This window comes from Saccoglossus kowalevskii, chromosome 15 (assembly GCF_978046115.1).
Source record: "Saccoglossus kowalevskii chromosome 15, keSacKowa6.1, whole genome shotgun sequence".
Classification (NCBI taxonomy): Eukaryota; Metazoa; Hemichordata; class Enteropneusta; family Harrimaniidae; genus Saccoglossus; species Saccoglossus kowalevskii.
The window spans coordinates 7,712,025-7,737,171 of NC_140655.1; the positions used below are offsets into that span (position 1 = coordinate 7,712,025).

General features: G+C 31.2%; 1 protein-coding gene across 2 annotated transcripts in view; it reads left to right on the forward strand.

The window, feature by feature from the left end:
- The first annotated feature begins 1,037 nt into the window (after nucleotides 1–1,037).
- The window catches only part of LOC102800598 (endothelin-converting enzyme homolog), a 67,559-nt gene continuing 43,449 nt past the window's right edge, over nucleotides 1,038–25,147 (forward strand). For both annotated transcript variants that reach the window (XM_085508678.1, XM_085508679.1), the window contains exon 1: nucleotides 1,038–1,235. The gene's annotated coding sequence lies outside the window, so the exon portion shown is untranslated. The remainder of the gene's footprint in view (nucleotides 1,236–25,147) is intronic.

Below are 25,147 nucleotides of genomic sequence, written 5' to 3' on the forward strand. Positions count from 1 at the left end.
AATTACATTATTACGAAAATAAAAACAATTGATTACACGAAAATACACCCTGTCACCCTCATTGTATTAATGCTGGAAATTTCGAACATGGAATGTGTTTGTAAGCTAACGAGTACAATCCGTGGTCGCTTCAAAATTGTATTACAGACGGAATGAAAACCAAAATATCGCTTGCTTTCTCTTCGAAAGCGACAAACGAAACGAAACACGAAACTACCTTGTAACAATGAATCAGTAACTTTCACCGCTGATGGCGTTTCAGGTCAACACCGTATGGGTAAATCATGTTTCTCATAAATGTACGGAAAGATCACAATGCACTTTTTTTATCCGTGAAAAATAATTATGAGGTATGTCAGGTCGTGGTAGAGTGTATTTTTAATTATTCTAGAATTAGTGGAATACCACTTATATATATATTAGTATGAGAATATAGTCTATGATTTAAAATGCGACTTGTATTATTCCTGTGTCCGGAACGATATGTACGTGCTAGTTTAGACATGGCTACACTGTGGGATTGTTACTCAATATCACTAACAAAATTATAAAAATCTGTTTTCTGAATTCTAGGTTCTGTATAAAGTATAATGTATTTTTTTAACAATAAGTCTCTTTTAATGTGTTCATGTTTTCTGATGTGGGATATTGTATTTTTATCATATCTACTGGGTAAATAGTATAACATAAAAAAAATGCGACAAGGCCAGCTTGGAAAAATGGAGAATCGCTGGTTTCAAGATATACTGTTGCTGGTTATTAAAAACTCCGGAACTCGGGATCTATTCGGTCGTTCAATGACCGCATATTTTTTTTTATTATGAATGGATTTGTTGCGTGCTTATATTTTGATAACTTAAAAAAATATTTTCTAGTCTGAGTTCTATAGAATTCTGCTTTAATGGTACGTTTGAAATTGTTTCAGTAGTTTGGCAGGCGATCAATTTCCAACCCCAACCCCCTGCAGTCACTCTCTATTTAAAAACCCTCAATTTCAGGTCATAGGTCAACTGTCATATGACTTGCACCTCAGATGGATGCCGAGCCGTCGAGTTGCAGTACGTACGTTGTATGACTGAGCACTTCCACCATGAACACTGGGATGATATAATCATAATAACACAGTATTAGGCAGATTAGGAACTAATCCAACGGCAGGTTTTATATCATCGGATATATTCCATACGGAGTGCTGTGAGTCGTGTGCTATCGGGCTTACGAAGAACGTAAACAAGGTAAGCGATAAGACACATACAACGACTTAGTACATACTATGCACAGGTTCAAAAACCCGATAGCATTGACACTGTACATCGCTGTTGACTGCACGGCAAATCTGTAATATTTAGATGATTCCCTGTGTTGATTGTGGTCGTCGTTTCGTGGTATTCAGTTAGCAGTCATCGCTGTGAGTACAGTGTTGTCTGCGCGCACCCGAGGTTTACAGGCGCCGAGTTGCGTAAATAAAGATATCATTTCATGGAAAAGGCGTATTCTCCCTCCTTGTACTGCTATTTACATACTCGTATATAGTGACGATATCGGGCTAAACATGCGATCTCAGAAGGATACACTAAAGACTCTGAAAGAAGTAAAAGACCTTGATATTGCATCTGGCAGACTGGGTCTTAAAAAACGATAAGATTTAGTCCGTGCTTGTCATTTCTTAGTTCGTACTGAGCGTTCGCGCACGTTTTTTAAGCACGGGATAACGTTTTTCGTCGCTTCACCCGTACAAAAGAACTCTACGTGCGTGAAAGGCAGGTAATATTACAACCCCCGTTTTCAACAATAATCGTTATTAACGTCATTAGTTACCACATTATGTATAAACAACATTACTATTACTATCGATAATGAGGATGCTGTTTTCATTTATCCAAACTAATTATTTTTCCTGTGCTTGTTGTTTTGTGAAAATCACTAAATGAAGAAAAATGTATTACAAGTACGCTTCTGTCATGACGTAATTATTGGATTGTTGAAGTTTGCACGGCTGTTTGTTGTATATCTGAAATCTGTGCGTGCGGGCATATTCATAAATCTCTGTAATGAATTAAACTGTGGTTGGAAAGAAATACATGCCATAGACCATGAAGGTGGCTGGCTACTAATATAACAATTGATTAGATTTCCATCAAGTTTACAATATGGATTTATTTTATCCTGTTCAAAAAACCAAGATAAAAAAATATATGGTCATCAAGCTATTTTCCGCATAACACATAATTTTTTATATAGACTGGCGCAGTCGAGGCGATTAATTTGTTTTTGTAGTTTAAATAAAATAAAAAAAAATCGCGAAATGGAGGTGTTAGCGCGAAATCCCCTATAACTGCGAAATCACCCCGACTGGTTTATTCTGCATGGCCCTCTCGACACTGCAGGAACCTTTTTCGACGGGTAGTTATGTTAATGAGTGTTCTAATTGACAATCATCTAAGCCAATCACAACATCACTTCAACTGAACTCTGACCGAGAAGACGCCGGCTGATTGTATCAGCCGTTTTTTTTTTTTTAATTCTACGACTAGAAACTACATTAAAATCTACGTTTTATAGTTTCTATGCTACATTCTAAGTCTAGTTACGACGACTACGACAAACTAGAATTTCAACGTGCCGCCATGTTTGGTCTGCAGTGTGACCTTTACCATGTTGACCTCATTATGCACGCATTTCCGCGCCAACCTCATTATAATTTGTGCATTCTTGAATATTTAATAGCAATGAATTTCCCGCAGAATAAACCAGTCGCGCTAACACCTCCATTTCGCGATTTATTTAATTTTATTTATAATTACAACAACAAATTAATTGCCCCGACTGCGCCAGTCTATATGTGATTTTGATCTACAGCATTTTCTATTGCTTCCTGTTGTAAACAGTTCTCATTGTATCTCAAAATTCCACTTGGGTACATAGGGTGGAAAAATACAAGTAGTTGCAAGATGAAGTCATAGTTGTCACGTTCTGATAACAGTTCATTTTTTGTATGAAATAATTCTTTAATTCCTATGAAAATTGTTCTTTTTAAGCAGTTTTTCCCCAAATAAATATTTCATAATTTGATAAAAAACGGAAAAGTTGATAACTGCGCAACACTCATTTAATTATACAACACTTTTGAAAAAAAAAAAATATTTAGATAAATCCACGAAATCAAATCTACGCGAACATGAATTTTAACAATAGAACTCATTGTTTTCCTGCTATGTTGGTGACCTTAAATGTAAAATTGCTCAAAATATCAAAATAGTGAAATTTAATACCATTGAAAATAAATGGTTTTACAGTACATTTCATTTTTAAAAGAGTTTTGTTAGACTTAATTTCTAGTCTCATTCCTTGCATATATAGTAGCATGCTGTTCCTGTTTGTTATACTGCCCTCAGTGATATTTGTTAATTATACACAGGAATTCTACCCATTCTGAATTTTTTTGAAGTAGAATTATTGACAAATGGGTTATCTAATCAAATAAAAAAGTTATTTTTTTTTTGGAAAAATAGCAAATATCATTTAAAATGCTCTTCTCCAGAGCCACTGAACACATCTATCTGAAATTGGTTTGATATTACATATATAGGTACTACACGTGGGCCTCTCTCAGATTTGTTCATTTTGTGATGATATCTTCAATTATCTAGTTTTGATGAATATTTTTGTCATTTTTGGGAAAAAGTGATATTTTCAACTTCTTGTTAAAAACCGCAAGTCATATTGCTTTGATACTATAAATATAGGTGTCTCATGTAGACCTCTCTCAGATTTGTTCATTTTCTGATAATGTCTTCAATTATCTAATTTTGATGAATATTTTTGTCGTTTTTGGTTAAAAGTGATATTTTCAAATTCACAGCAAGTCTGATTGCTTTAATACATTGAAATGTACTATACATATTATTTATTTTTTAATGATACTTTCTGTTCTTTAATTGGAATGTGCATTGCTAACAGCTATCTCAGCCGACAGGCTGCTTGTTTATAAATACATTGTATAACTATAAACCAGGTATCTTAAATTCGATAACTAACAGGGACTGTGCCATGCATGGCTTGTTATATTTGGAATTCATTGAATATCCAGTGAACATGATCAAAATATTGATCATGAAATTATTAAAACCCAGTGAAAATTAAATGTTTTTACTGTATTTACAAAAATATATTTTTTCTTATCACACACATTTGTATTTCAGTGTAAATACTGTAAATGTATTATAATACAGTAAGTTATAATTATTTTTGTTAATTTACAAAAGAGCTTTACTTTTTTCCTCTATGCCATCGAAATTGACTAGATTTTCATAAAAATGTTGACCTATATGCAAATAATTTTTTTTTGAATTTGGCATATCATGTCTGATTTCATATTGTGTTCTGTTAAGTTACTGAAAACAGCTGGTTCACAATCTCCATATGGGGAAATATGCAAGTTTTCAGAATCTCCTGTCAGAGGTAAAGACTAATTGAATGTGACTTGATGATTGCCGTTTTTTCAGAAAAATTATCAAAATTCTCATCTACTAACAACTCTTGCAACTACTTTCAAATTCAACATGTCATAGAACGTAATTACGTTGCCCACTTTTTCCAGTCTCAGCCTCTTATATTTTTTTCACGTTTCATATTAGTTTTATTGAATTAAAAATGTATCGTGCCATATCCAGGTGAGTAAACAAAGCATTTGTGCAATTAAATGTACATGGAAGTAAGTTTATAAAAACATACAAAATAATAAATATGTGAATATAACTGAGATTTATTTTCATAATTTATTAGAAATCTCTTGTGTATTAGTTTTGGAAAGTTTTACAAATCCTTGTTTATAATCTCTGTGATATTAAGTTTAAACTTTAAAACTTCCAGAGCGAGCTCAAGAACATCCTCATAAATTAGGTCAAAATGGTTTATTTTAAAGTCGCATAGTATAGTCCTAGTATGCTCATCGTAATGTGCCATGTTCACCACACATGTGAAAAATGTGGCTTGTTTACACAAAATTTACTGTGCTGTGCGATGACTGTGGCTACCATTAAAAATTTTATGTTTTGTTAATTTTTTTTTAATTTTATACAGTGGGTCACAAAATCTAGATAAAAAATGTCAAACATTCAGGAGAATAGTGTTGTTTTTTAGCATTTGGTTACCATCGGTTACCATCAGTTCCTGTGACCAAAAAGTTCAAAACATTTTTTGTTAATTTGTATTGGTTTATACCTTTTACTTTATGTTAACCCTTAATTTCCAAGATCCCACACTGGGATATGGTTTCATTAAAGATTATTTTATCTAAAGTTAAAAATCATAGTTAAAAATGGCTGTCAAAAAATTAAAACAACAGTTATGGTTGAAATTTATTTATTTAACGAGCATTCTTTAATACAAAAACAAAAATAATACAAAAACTAAACGAGATTTTTTCAGACTTTTTTTCCCTCAAACAGTTACATGTGTATTTCACTTTAGTGAAAAAAAAAATTTATATTTATTTTAAATATTTGAAATGCAAACTACTATTGATAAAATTGTGGCTCTTATTTCATAGGACAAATTTCTGAAGAACAATGGACTGTAAGGCTTAGGATTTCTTTGGATAATTCTCCACCCCCCACTGAGCATCATATATCAAAATAATGAAATGCCAGTATGTAACACTATTTGCGTAATTATACTGCATCCTCATGGGGGGAAAATAGTTCTCCAACTTTACTATTCATACATATGATTACTTGTATCTGAAATGAAATAAAAAAGGCTCGGTTTATAGAAAAAATAATGAAAACTTAGAAAAAACTGTTATATAAACACCCCAGGAAATTATTTGTTCTCGTCAGGAAAAGTTATTAAATTTTGTAACAGGGGACATGCATGGCGTTATCTGAATTGTATAGTTTTATAAACTCAATGTAAACACACTCCCCCTGAGGCAAGAGCCGAAAAAATGAATCTTGGCTGGTGACGATAACTGCATGCCCTTTACTGGATTTAGTATTATAGTCGCTTTAGTCTGTTGCCTTGAAATAAACAAATTCAGAAGATCAATATAGACTGGGCAAAGATGTCAAATTGTCAGGAAAGTTTGGTAGCATCAGCTGCACAAAATCTAACAAATAAAAGATATTAGATTTCTCGAGTTCCTTGCCATGGAAACAAAGAAAATTACTGTAATTACTGTAGTTATTCTATGTACACTTCTGGTAGCAAAATGATCAATACGAAATATGATATGTTAATAACATAAATGTACTTTGATTTTGTAATTTTTAGTAAAAAATGTTATTTTCCACTTTTTGAAAACTTGAAGACAACTCTGATTGATTGTTCTATTAAATTTGAACATTTCAAAATAGAACCTTAAATTCTCAAAATTTAGCAAATATTTTCATCATTTTTGGTGAAAATGATACTCCAATTGCATTGCATTGATCTATATGAGATTAAATTATTTGTTACATAAGGGGAACTCTCACAGACCAGACATCCTATTACTGAAGTTGTTGAATCCAAAACTTGAGTACTATTTAACTTTTGTCAGTAATAAGATTTGCAACAACAATGTAAACAAACCCTTGGTTATTTATTTCCCCATTATGTTTATGGAAATACATGTACCAGGTATACACACTAGCAAATATAACGCGCATGAATTAGGATGAATCAAGATAGAGTTTATCTTTGATGTTTACGTTGGAATTAATGACACCATGTTTTTATCAGGTATGGATCCAGTCGGAATATGCCAAAATCACATCCTCACAACAAACATACATGTATTATTCATTAAATGAAATAATGAGTACTTTAGTGTGATTTCACTTATACTAAAACAAATGAATTACAATCATTTCATACTTCTCTATTGAACCTACATGTTTATTTTGTTCACGATAAGTCATACCTTCTTTCAAGATGTTGGTTATTAAACAGAATTATTTAAAATATTATCCACATTACCTTTTTAGCTTATGTTAATGAATGTACATTTTTTAAATTATTCATTTTTTTATTAATTAAACAGGTGACAATATAATTATTATTATTATCATCATTATTATTATACAATTATTTTCAAATCTGTTACATATAGCATCATGATCACTGGCATGATGAATATTGCCTGTTTCCATGGCAACCGTCTCTAAGGGATGAAGGATATAGAGACAGAGTCGCTTTCTTATTGAATTACATCAGTGATTACCATAGATATCAGATAACTTGGACGGGTAACAATTTCATCAAATTGATCAGTATTTGACCATCCCGCCTCAATTTCAGCTAAAGACAAAAATCTTCAATTAACTTTATTTATGGCAACAACCTAAGCTGCACTCAAGGAACTAGTAACTGACGGAGCACCATGAGGCTGCCTTAAAAAAAATCAGAATTGCAAAAAAAGTGCACTATAGACATTTTAAAACATCATCTATTTATAAACAGTTATCGTTGAGAGTGAGATATCATGGTAAACCAAAGTGATTGTGACTTTAACATGGTAAAAACAGAAAACTTTAACTACAAGAATTATTATGATACTGCTAGTGGTCCTGTTAGTTACAGTGGAATTGTACATATGAAATTCATCATTTTATGTAGGTAGCAAAGCTACACTGGAATGGTGGCATGATGGTTAAAATGAAAAAAACACTATTATAATAGAATAATAAACTGTAAACAAACAAACTCAAAATAACTTGACATGTTGAGGAGAAATATTGCCTATACATAAAAAGACAAAGCCCCCCATTGAAATGATGTGAGTAAAATGGCAGAGTAAAAAAAAAACAATTTGCAAACATACAAATATAATTAGAGCAAACAAATTATCATTCTTAAATCTTGAGAAGAGAAATTGACATCTAAGAGTGATTGTTTGCTTTTTCAAATCTCACTTGTTCTATACCGCCATGGATGGTTATAAAGCACATGTACAACAACATAAACATTCAATTGAGCTAAAAAAAAAAACTTCCTCTGAATTCATTTCTCGTCTACATATTTCTGAATAAGTTGACACTTTATCACCAAATAGATACAAAAATAATAAAAACAACACCGAATCACCAAACTCGTTTCCATGGAAATAATATTCTTATATCATTGCATACTGTTAATGGTAGCCATTTTGAATCGGTGGCATTTATGAAACTATACTTTGAGCACTAAATCGATGACTGTCATTATTGTTGTCGGTTTGAAAGTAAATTTTTGTGAAGTGCTGTATGTACAAAATGAATGGAAATCTGAGAGTGTTTGAAGTCTAGGAAATGTTCCACTTTAGATCTTATTACTGCATGAAACTGGTTATAATTAATTTCACACATCACTGTTATCCTGTTTTTTCCCTTCACATTAAACTTCACATATATTATCACATTCTAATATCTCGAATCGTTGCTGATACAGATTTTTGCTTATTAGTTTCATGTTGATGTGGGACTATAAAATGTATATGTAGATAATAGTCTCAATTCCTAACAAATCTGTTCAAATTGAATCTTTATAACTTTTGTTTTCTGAGTGACTGGTATATTCATCTAACATGTTTAAATTGAGTCACTTAAGGGGTATATTCATCTAACATGTTTAAATTGAGTCACTTAAGGGGTATATTCATCTAACATGTTTAAATTGAGTCACTTAAAAGGTATTTTCATCCAGTATATTTAAATTGAGTCACTTAAAGGGTATATTTATATGTTTAAATTGAGCCACTTAAGGTGTATTTTCATCCAGCATGTTTGCCTGTTAAGGGGTATATTCATCTAACATGTTTAAATTGAGTCACTTAAGTAAGGTAGAGATGCATGTTTGTGGGCACTTGGGAGTGAAATTTTTTTTTTTGGCTTTTTATAATCCAAACCGTCTTGGCTATAGACTGTTAAAATTTTGTTGAATTGTGAATACTGGAACATACTCAAAAAAACGATTTTAAAATATAGATAACATGTGCAAACATTCTCTCTTTTGAATTTTTAGCAAGATTTAGCAAGGCTGTACATAAATAATAAAAAAGAAACATGTTGAAAAAAAGAAATGACGGGATCTCCATATTATGCACTATATTTAACTTTTAACAAAACGATAATACATTTAAATTTGAAACTGTTACAGCCATTTTAATTATGAGCATTAGCAAACTTCTTACTGAGTGAATTGTTATGCAAATTAGCAATTATCTCAGCTTCTTTTTAGTGCACATCCCAGAACTTTAAAAAAAATAGCTCCTAGACGCTTTGACCTTTTGTTTTGAAATTTTCACAGATGATTGACAATGTGTTTATCTTCAAAACGCTGTTGGGGCATTGTTTTGGGTTGAACAGTGTTACAACAATCTTACAGACAACTACCCTGAGTGTTAATTTATGCATAAACTTGAAGTAGTGAAATTTGAGCTGCTCCCCTGCAAAATTGACAACTGGTAGACAGTTTTCAAGACGACACTTTCTTCATAGTAAACAGATGTACCCACAAACCAATTTTGACAGGAAACAGAAGCATGGTTTAGGAGCTAATTTTTTTTAAATCACTTTTTTGTGCATATTTCAAACTACAGTGTCCATAAAAAAAAAATACTAAAAAATTTTTAAAATTCATACAATAAGCGTTCCGAAAATATATAGTTTTGTGGACAAGGGAGGTCATCTTGATTTACTAATTAACTAATAAAAAAACCTATCAGGTAAACTGCATCTCTACCTTACGGGTATGTTCAACTACATTCAGGGGTATACATGTATGGTGGCGATCTAACAGAAGAGTTTTGGTTTCAATGGTTGCTAAGCAACCATGCTTGCGGTATCATCAATGTCCTATTATTTCCGCTCATTACTGATATTAAGTTATGAAAAAGCCTTGTTTTCGTCATCATGCACACTGATAATAAAGAACTAAATTGGCTATCCATATGACGTATGTACATTGCATTCAAGATGCAACAATCAAAGGATTCTATTAGAATTTTATGAACTGTATATAAAAGAAAAAAACTCTCTTCTTCAAATAATCATCATGTACTGTATTGTTCAATTTAAATTTTTGTGAAATCTGAAAAAAAATGTGAAATAATATCGCTTCATGCCCATTAACCTTTTAGTTGTTAACCTCTCATGGAAAATGAAATGATTCATTAGGTATTTTGGGGGGTTATGGATTTGTGATACAACTATTAAACTCTCCTTAACTTAATTGCTTCTACTTAATATGTATGGTTTGAGGGCAAGATATTTTTAAGTCGTGTGCTTAATTGTAACATTAGTAAGGAAATTAATAGTATCGTACATAACACCCGAGGACAACCTTTACTACCGGCAGTAGAAACATGTTTACAGCAATACATAATCAAAATGGAGTGCATATAACAAACCACAATCTGATACAAACCAAACATTTTGGCCATTTGTGTCCTTCCAATGGTATAATAATAATAGTTCATTTTAAGAACTAGCTCATAACAAAAAACTTAAAAGTTACTACCGGTAAAGAGCAGAAAATCAATACAGAAGTTACAAATAGGGTGTTGTTAAAATATCAGTAAGAACAGACTTTTTTTATTCCTTGTTTCGCGAGTGTTTATAAGGCATTTTTTTTTAAGGAGGGCGGAAAAAAAATTAAGTTGATTCTTTTTTTCCATTCGATTTGTGTGATTCTCAAAAAATTGTAAGTGAGATCATTGATCGGAGAGAAGAAATGAAATAAAATGTTATTCTATGTATAACCTTGTTTCTCATCTGCGTGAGACTTTAGTACATGTACTTTGATCATGATACTCTCACGAAAATGCAACTTGGATTTGTTATGCAGTGGGCGGTAAAAAATGAAGATAAAAATAATATTTTTTTAGCATTTTTTTGCGCTTACAAGTCGGCGGGCGCGAGAAATTACGCTGAAATAAAATTATACTTTTATTTCATTTTTGGCTCCTGTTCATTCGTCGGGTTCGCAAAACAAAGGATAATAAAAGTCTGGCCTAAAGACCCTTTTTCAGTTGACATGGCTGCTGCAATTAAATATTTCTCACTAGCAGTCAATCTTGTCCAAAAACAACTCTAGGACACTTAGAAATGTTGGAACAGCATTTATAATCTGAGTTTCAGAAATTTGCGACTGACATAAAATATAACGCGAAAAACGTGGTTATAAGCAACGTGCACAGCATTCAAATTAGCTTCTGAAAATATATTCCATAAATGTAAATAAAGTGATATGTTATATAACACCACAATCGGAGATGAACGTGAATGATACATGTATGTACATGGATTTGTGAAATGCTTCTAATAGATTCATGTACCTCTATAGGAGATAAGCTTTTAGTAGAGTGAAAAAATGTCATAGTATAAGTACCTAAATGAATTTGAGATGTACTTGTTAAACTAATAATTAAAAAAAAATAGTGTCCCACATAAAGCATATAAGTTTTGGATAGAATAATTTTGACCTGTCACTCTTTCAATTATATTAAGTCTTGAAGGTTGTGATCAAATTTGCTGTACTGTGGTTCGTCTTTTATTAAAATGCAATGGACATAACATGCATGGTTATGCTGTATGTAATTAACATTAGATATAATTATCTATGTAAGTTGGCATTTCTTGTTTCATAGAAAAAGAAACAATTTGAAAATAATTAGAGTTAATTTTGTAATGTTAAAAAACAAATATTGTCACATAAACTATATTACTTTTGTCCCATGTACTACTGTTACAGTAAATTTAATGTGTTCAATACGGGTATGTAGGATAAGCACACTGCAAGATGATGTACATTGTATTTTCATGAAATGTGAAATTATAAGTAAATGAACCTAAAACGCAAATGCAAGTTAAGATGTTGATAAGAGTAGGAGTGTGCTGAAACTTTACTTTGCCCCCTAAGTAGTGTTGAATTTTCTCACATCTTAATTCACCTCCAGTGTTTCAAATACCATATATCCGGTAGTTACATAGATCGGTGGAATAGTTAATGCAATGGTGAAGAAGAATTATGGGTGGGGGTTGTAGGCTAGTTATGTCTATCTTTTGTTGTAAATGAGATGTTTATGATTTTCATTTGCATCTCAGGGTTTTTGTTATCAAAGCTTACCAATGCACCATCATATACATTTGTAAAGCACATTCAAATTTGTAAACAAACAATGCTTGACATTGGCAGTGTATACATCAAATGAGACCCATAATTGCACTATAAATTGTGTATAACATTTCATAATTTCATCAGATAATACAGTGTTTTTAAAGTGGTGTTGTTGTCTCTCACAAACCTTAGAGATTTTTCTTTTCCAATCAAGAATTTGAGACAAGCATTATTCAATGTGTTAATTAAAAGATGATGATCTGTAGAACCATAGTGCGTTTGATATTCAGATTTGCATGTACCTCAGTAATACATGGCAATCACATATACATTGTCAGATGTGTGTTATTTATTTACTAACATTGGAATACATTGACTGCTCATCATTTTGAGCATAACATTTTTGCCTTTCTTAAATTCGGGGTAAATTTGTTGACGTTTTCTGTAATTTTCACTGAATTCAATCTCAATTTTGGACCAAAACGGACAAAATATGAGATTGCTTCTAGTTTTTGATCAACAAATTTGAAATTTTCTGAACATTTCATTTGGAAATAAGCAGACTATAAAAGGAACTATTTTATCAATGATGTATGTGAAGTTGGTTATAGAGCTCAAAAGGGTAAAACTACTAGCAATTTATAAAAGTCTCACCCTTTCACCGAAATGATTACACTTGTGAAAATTTGACTGATTTCAACTGGAAAAACAACACAGCGAGCATTTCCATTTGCTATGTTTATTCATGAGTGAATCTTAATCCAAATTACCCAAATTACAGGCAAATAAGACAATAAGTGGAATTCTTGTTAAAAGCTGTAATCAAAAGATCCGTAGAATTTATTTAATTGGAGGGGGGGGGGGGTGTTTACAGACAATTAAACTATGTTGTACATGCCACAAAGATACAAATAAAACGATGAAGTACTGATGAGTGTAACCATGGTAATACGGATTCTTTTTTTTTCACAGTGTTATAATCAAGTAACCAAAAGGGGTATAATAATTTGGAGATGCTAAACTATTCAAAAAGCTTATTGTTTTGCTGGGAATGGATTTCTAAGAATGTAGGGAAGATAATAATTGGTTGTAATAGAAGTGAGGCCATGACTGCTATTTTTTATGTTTCAGCCAGAGAATTATAGCATGAATTATATTTTCAGAGTTTTTTTCAATGTTACATGGTATTGTTTCGCTAAATTAAATGATGCAATGCGTAAGACACTCAACAAGAAAAGTGATGTTACTTTGGAATAGCAAATGTGGTCTTACAAATATTAATGAATCTGTTTATGTCTATCGTGATTAAAACAAATTCTTCTGGCATTGTTTTTTTTTGTAATTAAAAAGATAGAATTAAAAGGATTTTTTATCGGAAGATCAATGTCTCCAGTTGAGAAGTAATTCAAAATAGAAGCCAACTATCAGATCTTTTTATAAGGAAAATTAAAAGTCGGATGCCATCAAAGATATTTGACTAGTTTGATGTACAGCTTTAATTTCGCGAGAGAACATTTTTGTGAAATTCGTGAGTGAAAATAGTGAATTTTGTAGCAGTGCAGTGCAAAAGTTTTGGGCATGTCAGCAACCTTTATGCAATTTTGTTTTTGCAAAAGCCATCATTTTTTTCAAAAACTAAATTGTCTCATTATTAAAGGTTGAGGATAGGATCCAATCAGGTTGTTTGTCTGAATATAATTCAGTTCAGTGATAGAATGATTGTAAACCTGTGATGTTATTGTCAATTCTCCTCCTCCCTAGGCCTTTTTTTTCTGTACAACCATTGTTTAAATATTCATGAGGTGCCTGTTTTAATTAATGCAGTGACTGTACTGATGATGTCTGTTTTAATACAGTGACTGTACTGATGATGTACATAGATGTAAACAGAACTGATTGGGGGGGTCAAAGGTCAGAACGGTGAAATTAAACTTTAGTTGAAATTGATCAGTCAAAATGTATTAATTGACGATCTTATTGATGTTCACGATCTTGACGATGATTCTCAGATCAAAGAAAAAAAATGTTTGTGCTTGTGCCGTAAGATTTTACACCTGGAATGTTTATTTTATAGGTAAAAATACATAATTACATAAATTCAGCTGTGTGAGGGTGCAATTTGTTCACTTTAGTTAGTGTCAGTGTAATTTGCATAAAGCTTCTTTTTCCAATCCAAATTACCAATTTTTTTTTTTTTTTTTTTTTGTCTAGATTACATCAAATGTATCATCTCTCAGTATACAAGTGAAAGAAAATAAAAAAAAATTTATAATTCCAATGATGCGAGAAACTTTTTTTTAAACCTGCCCTGGAGGTCAAAGTTTAATTAAAGTTATTTTGTAATTGGTTAATTCATGTACTAGTTGTCAGCTACACTCAGTGTGTTTTTAATGTACATGCAGTACACAAATGACATCCATTTAAGATAATTTTGTGTTCACACTGTATGTTCACAATCTTGTAATTTACATGGAACTCCTTTCACCATTATTTTCATTGACACACACAAAAAATCACCACAAAATTAAGCTGCAGTAGCTAGCCTGTACTTTAATAGTAGTTGCTGCAGACTGTCATTTCAAATAAATTTATTACGGTTTTATTCAAAACGTATAGTTCATTTATCAATGAAATTGATTGCCTAAAATAAAACAGTTCAACGGATTGAAAAGGGTTTATCGGACTGATGAATATGTGACATGCATTTACACAGTCTAGTGCAGTCTGGTTTTTTTTCCCATTGATTTATGTCAATGTTTAATGCTACCAAGCACAATAAATTCATCCTAGCTGTATTCTGTTCTCATCCAATTAATAGCTATCTCTTGAGCCACAGACTTTGCTGCCCTGTTTGGCAAAATGAAATTGGTGAAACTGGATTAAGTTAATTTACCCCCCGGTAATAGTAAATGTTATATATATACATACATTTGTATGGCATGTCTTATTGTTTTTTTCCAAAAGTGAAAAAAAAATAAGAATTAAAAAATAATGAAGTGGCAACGAACAAACAAACAATTACCCTCAGTGGCATTGACTTTGTTTCTAATCAGTGACATCATTTGAGTAACTAAGATCTATTTAAAAAAAGAAGAATTAAAAAAAAATCCAAAATGAGCAATAATGGAGTGACAACGAACAAACAAACAAGTACCCTCAGTAGCATTGACTATGTTTCTAATCAGTGACTTCATTTGAGTAACTGGAAACTATTTAAAAAAAGAATTGAAAAGAATACAAAAAATGGGCAATGTTGGAATGACCACGAACAAACAAACATGTACCCTCAGTGGTTTCCATGGTAACTAGATATTAGTAGGATATCAATTAATAAAATAATATACATAATAAATTTACACACAAACAGTATACTGCAGCATTATATCTATATTTAATTTCTTCACTGAATTAACACGTATTGGATAGATATAGAAGCTGTAAGTCATCAATAGCGGCGTACATGAAAGTTTTAAGAAATATTTAACAGTGTCGTCACTGACAGAGAAAGATTACGCTTCTACATATGTTTATGTTCAGATATAAAAAAGAAATTTGGCTAAATAACTATAAAATAGACACAGCACATTCTAGACTTCGTCTTGGTATCATCTGTTAAATTATTTTAAAGTCTTTAACATATTGAAATGATCTAAAACAGTTGTTCTGTTACTGTGTCGGAGCCTTGACTGATTTATTCGTTATCTTCACAATGTCATTCCAATGCGTTATCAACATTACCTGTCTGAAAGCAAAGCACATCTGTTTGTCTTGAGTACATATTATTCGTGCACACGTTTCATAGATTATATTTCCCTGTAATGAAACACAGTGTATCAATAAATATTTCTATGAAATTTCAAAACTATTAACGCTTCATAACTCTTAATATGCCTGTTCTAACCGATCACATTAACTGTTCACTAGTCAGTCAAATGTGTAAACCTGGGCAGAAACAAATTAATATATGATATTGCCTTTTATAGCCCCCCTCTCAAATATGTCATCCCCCTTATATTATAAATGGCCCATCCCTAAATCCTTCAGTATCTTGGCATTATGCAAGGTTTCTAGATGTTGATCTCCTGAGGAGAGTGTTTGTAACTCTGTCTGCTGGAGGCAGTGACAGGAATTTTAATAAATGTTAACCTGTGCCTTGTCAAGAATGAATTTCTGAGCCATCAATTTTCAAGTACTGTTAAAATAGATGAATTTATTTTTGGTAAAATGAAACATTTTGGTTAGCTCATTTCTCTTACAATTCATGATGGTTTAATTGCACACAAATATAAAGGTAAAAAATATTTCTATTTATTCCTCTTGCAAAATAAATTGCAAGTGACTCCATTTGCTGTTCTTTTTTTCTAGGAATTTTTTTTTAAATGCAATATATGAATAATTTGATTTTTTAGAGCATGTTTGAATTTTTTGTTTTAAATTTTATATGTAACAATATAATACAGTTTATTTGGCAGCAATTAAATTATATGTATTTTCTTGATTATGTGAATGTGCATGCATACCTCAATATACCAAGTTATCCATATACCGGGTATTATCTTTTTACCTTTTCATTGCCAGTTTCCTCATTTCATCAAAAATTCCTGAAATAGTCTCGTTTATAGTCTGCACTTTTTTTCAGAAGATTGTGACAAAAATAACCAAACTAAAAAATTGCCTCAAATTTTGTCGGGTTCATTTCCAGAAATATTGAAGAATATAAGAAAAAAGTACAGACAAATTTGAGTAAAGGAGACTAGTGGTGAAATATTTAATACAATGTTCTAGATTTGGGAAGCTGGGGAAAAGAGCACCATTCCTTGATGAATGAAAAAACCTTCCAATTGAGCAAAAATATGATATATATGCGTGGGCAATAGCAGGTGGACGATCAAAACTAATCAGAGTTATTTTTTGTCTATTGTGCTTCAGATCTAAACTTAAAATTGCAATTGAGAACAGAATATAGTCTGACTCATTTATTCATTCACTGCATGGAAATAAAGCTACTCCAAGGTAATTGTAGGTAGCCATGTTTGTGACTTTATTTACGGAAATGAAAATTGTGGTCAATGTCATTCTGACCTTGAGTGAAAAGGTAGAAGTTGAATGCATCATCTGCTAAAGAGTTTGTTGCTATGGCAACATGTAATAGAGAAGATTCACCTTCCTGATTTTGATTAGAATGATTTGTTTTGTTTTGTGTTTTGGTAAATATTCATAATAAATTTGGGTACATTCATTCAATATTATAGTCTTTTTCTCCAAACAAAATTTACCTCGCTGTACATCCATTGAACAGATGTATTTGAAATTTCATTGATACTTTACCAATCAATGTGAAATAGAGTACACCATATGTGACTAGAAATTGGGGGAAATTAAATTTACACCTAATAGTTTTTGGCAGTTTTGCAGAGTAACAGTTCAAAATTAAGTAAATTGGTAAATGTGAACAACTGGGAATTGGTTGTCATGGAAACAAAAATTCTTTGATTTCCAACACATTCATCGACACTCTCTCCGGCAGCCATTTTGATAAGCATATCAATGTGCAGGTTAATGAGGATTTATATTATTTTCATTACATTCAATATTAAACAATCCGTTTTAGGCTGTAATTCCAAGATGTAATTTGAAAAAAAATAAAAAAAAATAATTTGTAAATATAGCACATCAAATTTTGAAATCAAATTTAATAGTAAATACTGCCAGTACATGTAACAAAAAAAATCAATAAAATGTGCATGAAAACAGTAATCGCTACCATCTGTGAAATGTGAATGTAATCCAACATTTTTCTGTAGTTATGTTGCTGATCTATTATAATTTATTTCATCAATGTATATATTATATACCGGTAAAATGTAATCAACATGTTTTTTGAGCACAGTAAACAGGTGCATGTTCTCACATGTGCGCCCTTTGAATTTTTTCAGCAAAATTTTGCCTGTATTTTTGTATAATTTTTTAGCTTATTTTGGACCAAATAGACCTAGTTTCCTATTGGCTATAGGTGTTTTGCAAAATTTTGGTAAAACTATAAATAAGTTATTATGTGGATTACAAATTGTGAAAGGTGACAAAAATTGACTGTAACACTCAAAGGGTTCAATGGTGTCCAAATTATTCAGTCTTGACAGAAACACAAATGATTTTTTTTTCCCCCATGCGGTTGGGACAGTGATAAGTTCCATTAGTAAATTTTTCGGCTCAATCTAATTTTTATTCTCCATTTGTCTGAGTTCTATTAATCATCTAGTTATATATACAAATTTATGGTTATACCATTGAGACTTATATAAGTTTTAAAAATCTTTTTGCAGATTAGGAAAAACTTGTCTTTACAAAAATGTCATTAAAACAATTCAATCTTAAAAGCATGTACATTGCATTGGTATTTAATTCAGTTATTAAAATCAAAATTTTTTTTCATGCGCCGTTTCTGCTTTTATCGGGCACCTGTCATATATATTGAACACTTTACATTCCAATTTCACATATGACATATTTACATTTCTTAATAATTCATTGACAATCTCACTGACTGGTGCATTGAAACTCAATTCAAGATATTTTACATATTTTTTTGGCAAAATGCTGTATTTGTACATGTACTTTTTTAAACTTATGTTTTGAGATGGGTAATTAATATATGAAAATTTTTAAATATAAATGTTTATGTTATGGCATTGACCTTAAGAGAATTTTGTATTTAATATACTTCACACATAACTGGTATACATTCACTTGTAGCAATAAAGTGATTATCTCCTAATAGGTCAAATAACTGTTTCAGTCATAAACGTGTTTGTAGTTTGTGTTACAATCAAGCGTTTTTGTTCTATTTATAGTCTAAAAAATCATATTTATTAATTGCTTCATAAATTATGAATAATTTCGTTCAAAATAATTAATTACTGGTATATACACGTTTGGGGTAGTGCATTTGAATAGTGATTTACATGAGCGAAAAATAATGGCGTCGAGCGAATCAGTTCCTAAATTGTGTCTTTATTGAATGAGCCGATTTATGCCGAGATAATTCCGTCACTGACACGTCTGGGAATTAGTTATCATATACAGCAATGGATATGGGTCGTCCGTTTTATCTCCATTCTTGCATGTTTTACGTTAGAAAGTAAATGATGCGTAGCTACGCTAATTATCTATCAAATGTTTTCGCACATTTCGTTCTCAGGGGGCTATAGATAGTTAAAACACTCGCACAGTGAACATAATCTCTGCGTTTAACATTCATCTTCTCCCACCCCCATCCACCAAAAAGAAAAAAATGGAACATACATTGAAAACAACCTGCACATAGTATTTGAAATCACCTTCAACCTCCCCCACATTAAATGGAACAATTTTGTTTGCTATATGCAAACTTTAACTCTCCTTGGCCCTTAACTGTTCTCAGCTTAGGAAAATCCCGTTCTTGTTGCAAGATGACATGTTAATTGCTGCAATTTTTTAAAATACAAAATTCTGAAATGTCAGTAAAAATGGCAAAATCTATTATTTATTACCGGTATGTATTAATTTATTTCTATATGTTTTAAAAATATGTTTTATGATTTAAAGGTTTTGAAAAATCTACAAATACTGTAAAATACTTTATTTTTGCTTGGAATTAATTTTCGCTATTTTCGCTGAAGGAATGATTCAGTGAAAATAAAACCCAGCAAATATACCTTTTTCCCTATATTTTACATTCAACTTGTCAAAAATCAGTGAAAATAAATTCCATACAAAACACCCAAAAAAGTCTTTTCAGCGAAAATTTATTCCAGCAAAAATAAAGTATTTTACAGTAATAGACTTAGTAAATCGTTTCAAAAGTGTTGTGCACAGGCCAAACCTGTGGGTCAAACCACACATGTACAACTGTATGTTCTTATGTGGTGGTCTTTGCACAGGGCGTGTTCACAAATTTTATGTAAACATATAGCGTATTTTACATGTCCCAAATTGAATAGGTGTAAACTTGAATTTCTCACCCATAATGCATTGCACATCTGCTCAGCAAAATGCTCAGTAGTGCAGAATTTGACTTGACACATATATATATATATATATATATATATAGTATGATTTACTGAAGGTATTTTCCATTTAAACTCATTAGAAAGTAATAATTATATTAAATATTGAATTACTATTCTCTGTCGACTTTTGCAATATTGTAGTTTCATTGACTATTTATATACGTGTATTTTAAGCTCAAGGTAAAATTTACTGACTAACAAGATTGGTCTTTTTCGCACGATAAATAATTGTCATTTTTTAGTAAAGTAATTGATGTTGTTTAACATTACTATCTCTGTATCTTCATCATCTCACATCATGAAGAGATGGAGACAGCATGTCACAATGATGAAGCATTGTTTAAAAAAAGATGACAAGAAAGGAATTGTTTATATTACGTGTATATAAATTCTGTCATTAAAAAAATCATAAATTGTGTATCAGTTAAATGGAATTCTTACCTTAAATAGGTTATCAATAGATTAGAAAACATACAGTCAATCTTTCTAAACCTCAGCCAAGCGTTGTTAACTACAGAACTCTTGGAAGCACAAAAGCAAAAATCAGACTTATAGACAAAATTTACATAATTTATACAAATATTTTAAATATTAAAGTTTATTCTTTGCTGAATAGAATGCAACCATTATTCATAGCGTTTCACCAAAAATATCAAAAAAAGAATTTCATACTTAATTTTTTTAAAGTGAAGTTTGCTAAAGTAAATGTAGACGGTAAATAACCTGCCAAATTTTAAATTCAAAACCCAGTGAAATCACTCAAAACATCAAAATTCTGAAAATAAATGCAATTGAAAATAAATGGTTTTACAGTACTGTAAAATACTTTATTTTTGCTTGGAATTGATTTTCGCTTTTTTCGCTGAAGGAATGATTCACTGAAAATAAAATCCAGCGAATATTCTTTTCTTTCTATATTTTACATTTAACTTTTCAAAAATCAGTGAAAATAAAATACATACAAAACACCCAAAAAAGTCTTTTCAGCAAAAATTAACTCCAACTAAAATAAAGTACACTACTGTATATAAATCTACCTGTACAGTATCTCAATAAAATTACACAATTCAAATTGTTATGGTCATCTGACTTATACAATTCATGAAAATATGTCTGTCACCAAAAAAAAAAAGTGGTTTACAGTCAATCGCAACAATTTCTGAAAATATTAATGATGTTTTATGTAATCAGCTGATCCACAATACACACTAACCTTAGTAGCGCTTCTCAAACAATTAGAGTGCTCAATTGCGAAACCAAATGTCTGTCTGAATCTCTTTGTTCTCATAAATTTTCATAGGAATTTTATACCATAATATTGTCATAATGTGTTAAACAGATCATTGAGGATGTGACTGGAAAATCAAAAGGCGGAGTTCCAACACGGAGCTCCTAAAATGGATGACAGATTCAGTTCTTTTTGTGGTAACTCTGTCATGCATTTACATTTTAGTGTGTTCAGAAAGAACAACATTACTCAAGACAATAAAAACAATAGAGAATTATTAATTAATATTTTAAACAATAAGAATGAAAACATTATAAATGATGTTGTGGAACACATTTATTTTACCAGAACATTCAATTAAAATTTTTGTCTAGAGATTTGAATGTCTTGTCTAGGGGTTTCCCTGTATTGTTAGTGTTATTTATTATTTATGTCTTCAGAATTGTTTACTTTATTGTATTTTTATCAAAACCTCAAATCATACCCTATGTATGATAGCATTCTTTTTTATTCTATGTAAGAACAAATATGGCATGCATTGTAAGGCAGGGTGATGCGTTAACCTTTTCATCCCCAGTTAATTCCCTCTTTTCATCACAAATTCACAAAATAGTCCTGTTTATAGTCGGCAATGTCCTTCAGAATATTGGAACAAAAATAATCAATTCTTTTGGGTAAAAACTGAAAATTGTCTCAAATTTGGTTCCAAAATTTGGGTCCATTTCCCCGAAATATTAAAGAATATAAGAAAAACGTGCAGAAAAATTTAGGTGAGAAAGTCTGGTGGTGAAAAGGCTAAACTCCACGTACCATGTTACACTATCTAATGTTCTGTCATTTGACATGAATATGCTAGTACTTTACTAATGGTGTCTCACTTGCAGCTAATTAAATTCAATAATTTTTATCAATAACAGAAAAGGCTACCACTTTATTACTGCTATTTTCACTTCTCCGTTGCTGTGTCATGATATTCAAGTAGCATTAATTTTAAATGATGCCATTTAACCTTTTGATGCATGCTCCGTTTCAGTTCTACGCTTTTTAAGCGCTTTCGAAAATATAGAAAAACACTCTTGTGATTTCCTGAATAGTTACTTTTTGCTTCCCACCTCTGAAATGTAAAACACACAATATTTTTTTTATGTGCAATTAAATCATTTTTATGCATGTATGATACCGGTAATTTGCATTTGGGGTTAATTTATTAAATATGACTTTTTTTCAGGTTCCAAACGTTTTTAACTACATAAATCTGTATTTTTTTCATGAATGAAACATGTACAACATGGTCGTTTAATAACTCGCAGCACCACGTACAATTTATCAAAACATATATTAATACACAGGAATATCCATATTTATCTGTTAAATTGTATGCAAGGGCTCGCTAAATGCAAATTTTTTTTTATAAATTCGAGGGCTGAACTGTTTATTTGTTATCACTCTGCGCAGTAAAAACTTGACAACAGCGTTTGTGACAACTGTTTGTGACCACTGACCGACAACTCATTTTGACCGACAACATTTTGTGAACTTGGCATAATTTAGCTGGTGTTCCTCAGTGGACTGAGATTAAGTAATCAAACAGAAAACACAACAGTTTGTGAAGATTGAAAATTGAAACTATTGCAGCCATTTTGAATTTGAAAATGGCCGAAATACATTGAATTGAAGTTCATATTTCAATTGAGGGAGCCATCATCTGTGTATGTGGTAGGCGGTCATGCTATGTTATTATTTTACAAACAAGTATCTACCCATGAGCCTTTGCATTTTTAGCATACAGTGTTGCTTAGGACTGAATTCCTTAGTGTGTGCAGAGGACAACAATTACGCTTTAAAAGAATGATTTGACTACCCAATATTTTATCCTCAGAATTCACAACAGCTAATCACAAAAATCAATTTAGTAAAGTTTCAAAAATCCTAATCTGATTTAAAATCCGATGCAAGTATATGCTAAATTTTTCAATTTTTTACTACTATTTTTTTATTCATTTTATGAAAGTAAATTGTTTGATTTTACTTGCCAGTATTCTGTTTTTTAGCAGGAAATTAATCTTCTAAAAATGGGTTAGCTGCGGCCATTGTAAGTTGACAGTTGTGTCAGTAATACCAATAAACACAATACTGTATTGTACACATCAAGTAGATTTAATTTATAACATTTATTCATCAGTGAGATAAAATAAACTAAATAAAAACTCACAACACAGTGGATAAATCAATCTTGTTGTATTAGCTCCATTCTTCAAACGAAAATAATTTCACATTTGTAGTTGAGATAACCATCAAGATCCTTTCAGAGGAAAGAATGTAATCATTTCTTGTGCAAGTTTAATAATAATCTGATGTTCAATAGCCATTTTTTTCTAAAAGCAAATCTAATTAAATAAATCACACAGGCAAGTATGGCACATACAAGTCTTGGTAAATGAAGAGATAAGGCAGTGTGTTAATCTTACTGATTACGAGCAAACGCAAATAGCAAACACACATTTTTAGGAATACGAAAATAGTTAGAATTTGCCTGAGGTAGTTTAACGTATTCGTAGAGTCTGTTTCATCTTCTTGATTAGAAATGTAGAAGGCATTCAGATATATTCCATCAATATGTTGATATATATTATAAAGTTGTTGTTCTTGGGTGAATATATAATTATGTTCAAAGTCTGTGTGACAAATACAGACAGATACACCACAGAATATGGCGCCATTGAAATGTTAATTCGGAAAAACAAGAAATAAATTATTCTTCTCAGGGAAGCAGACTTCATTCAATTTTGTGGATTGCATCTGAAGTTCGAAAGGTTAGCAGAAAGATTCTTGAAGAATGAATGAATATTTCTCAATAATTTAACCTTTTGAATGCTGACAAAATTTGGTGCCACATTCTTATGCATTTTCGATAATTTATTCATTAATTCTATTCATAAGTTGGTGTTAACCAATGTTAACTTGGAATTAAATAGATTCTTTAAAGAGAAGATTGAGATAATGCTCAGTTTGTGGATTAATAAATTAAGGTAGAGATGCATGTTTGTGGGGACTTGGGAGTGAAATTTTTTGTTGTTGCTTTTTATTATCCAAACAGTCTTGGCTATAGACTGTAAACATTTTGTAGAATTGTGAATAGTGGAACATACTCAAAAGATGATTTTAAAATATAGATAACAGGTGCAAACATTCTCTCTTTTGAATGCTTAGCAAGATTTAGCAAGGCTGTACATAAATAATCAAAAAGAGACATGGTGAAAAAAAGTAATGACGGGATCTCCATATTATGCACTATATTTAACTTTTTAAAAAACGATAATACATTTAAATTTGAAACTGTTACAGCTATTTTAATTATGAACATTAGCAAACTTCTTACAGAGTGAATGGTTATGCAAATTAGCAAGTATCTCAGCTTCTTTTTAGTGCACATCCCAGAAATTTTAAAAAAATAGCTCCTAGACGCTTTGACCTTTTGTTTTGCAATTTTCACAAATGATTGACAATGTGTTAATCTTCAAAACACGGTTGGGCATTGTTTTTAGTTGAACAGTGTTACAACAATCGTACAGACGACTAGCCTAGGTGTTAATTTATGCATAAACTTGAAGTAGTGAAATTTGAGCTGTTGCTCGCAAAATTGACAACTGGTAGACAGTTTTCAAGACGACACTTTCTTCATAGTAAAAATATGTACCTGTAAACCAATTTTGACAGGAAACAGAAGCATGGTTTAGAAGCTAATAAATAAATAACTTTTGACCAAAAAAGCACATTTTTGTGCCTATTTCAA